A 2,018-nucleotide genomic window follows, 5' to 3' on the forward strand; every position below is an offset into this window, starting at 1 on the left:
CCATGAAGGGAAGGTGCTATAGTATCTAACTAAGAAAAAAAGTAGGTTGTGAAATGATAGGAAATATGCCATGCAGAAAATCCAGGAAATATTTCCTTGATTTTCGGATGACCCGGCTTATCTTTGCAGTTATCCTTATTTAGCAGAATCTAGTGAGTGTTCCATTAAAAGGAAAGAGAGCTATTCGTTGTAGGATTGATCCAGACAACCCAACCTAAGTCACCTATTGCGCCTAACCTAAGTATAGTGCCAGTGGTCGGCGAGGAGAAGTTCATTCCTGTAGAGAAGAGAGGGGATCCTATTTCCTTTCCCCCTTTCCCAGTATGGCAACCTTATCTTCCAGCATGAAAGTTGGTATCAGAATGAAACAATCCAATCCAATCCATACTTGTGGAGTGCTCAGTTCAGTTCCTGATTTCTCTCAAGCCTAAACTGGAAAAGGAAACCTATTACCCGGGGTCCCCCCTTTCGGCTATCTCATCTGCTGTTCCTCGACTCTCAGGAAGGTAAGATCATCAATCAATAGTAGGCTGCTGCTCTGTGCAGTTAAAGATGGGATCCAACCTGTTCTGTTTGCTTGTTTCCTATAATCTGTGCTCGATTCCATATTTCTGTATCCTTCGATTCCCGGGACAGATCTGATCTCCTTTATACTGACCTCAAACAACGAGCGAAGTCGAGATGTTGATGAGAAAGGGGCTTTTCTCAAGGCCAAAGAGTGCTCTTTGAAGGCTACTATGCATCCTTACGAATACAAGAGTGGTTTTTTTTGTTTTGGGTATAGCAGGACTTGAACCTGCGACCATTAGGTTAAAAGCCCAATGCTCTACCAACTGAGCTATACACCCGATTTTACAAGAAGGCTTGGTGCGGAAAACAAAAGAGGGCGGCCTGGCCCCTTTTCTTCTTATCATATCACAAGGGCGCGGCTCTGTATGGTATAGTACTGTGGAGCAAGTCTGGGAGTCCTTTCCACTCATTGAGGATTCTATCTAAAAAAGAAGGTCAACGGGGGAGACTACAGTAGCTCGAACTCAGACTATCTACGAAAAAGGTAAAGTCGTCTTTCCTAGGGTTCGACCGAAAGGAGCTGTGTTCTATGGTTTGACGTTGTGGAGGTCCAGCACTCTTCTAAACGAAGAAAGAGGGGATTCGCGCTACCTCCTACTCCTACAGAAGATCGATTGGCGCGAACTTCCGATCGATTCCTTATTCATTGTTGCTGACCCTTACATCATCATAAAGAGAATCAAGATATCCCAAGAACCCAGCTAGGGATGAATGACTAGCGCTCAAGAACAAGCAAGGGATGAGCGCACGGGAGCGGCGTTGCTTGTTGCTTTATTATCACATTAGAGAAGCGGAACCTCCAAGCTCAGACATCTCGAACTCAGAAACTACCCTTCTATCCCACCCTGCTCCTCCGGCATCGGAAGCAGAACTACCTGACCGAAGGAGATAGACAGGAAGGGAAGACGGTCATACAAAGGCCGAATAAAGCTCTCTTGAAGCTGCATCTGAATAGACCTAGAGTCACTCAGTACATACGAACCCTTGAATAAATAAGAATTGAGAAGTATGAAATGTGGGCATCATAACAAAAAAAGAAAAAGACCAAACCAGTAAGACTAATGTCTACTTATTTATACCTTTGAGAGGTCCACTTAGACTATTATGATTTTCTCTTTAGCTACGTAGGTTATATAAGATTCAATTCAATCTAACAAGCGGACTGGACTACCTTCGGCTACTACAAGATATTTAGAAACCTAAGAAGCTGAGCCTACTTTACGCACTTAAGGCAGCAGCAGATGATGAAGAAATGGGCGGTAGATGATAATGAGAAAGGGCGCCCCTTGGCATTTCCTGTGGGGGAGTCTGATTGATCCAATCACGATGAATGATGTCAACCCCCTCTTTTGCGCCTAACTTGACTCTGATTCTCCCACTATGAGAGCTGATCCAGGGGCTAGTTCGGCTACAGAATGGAATTTACGAAAGCCCCCCGTCTTTCCGAC

At 44.5% G+C, this 2,018-nt stretch overlaps 1 non-coding gene across 1 annotated transcript; it reads right to left on the bottom strand.

Moving 5' to 3' along the window:
- Nucleotides 1-775: 775 nt before the first annotated feature.
- Nucleotides 776-848, bottom strand: TRNAK-UUU (transfer RNA lysine (anticodon UUU)). Its single transcript has one exon. It is a non-coding gene; the product is annotated as a tRNA-Lys (tRNA).
- Nucleotides 849-2,018: the final 1,170 nt, after the last annotated feature.

Source organism: Triticum aestivum, chromosome 5B (assembly GCF_018294505.1).
Source record: "Triticum aestivum cultivar Chinese Spring chromosome 5B, IWGSC CS RefSeq v2.1, whole genome shotgun sequence".
Lineage (NCBI taxonomy): Eukaryota > Viridiplantae > Streptophyta > Magnoliopsida > Poales > Poaceae > Triticum > Triticum aestivum.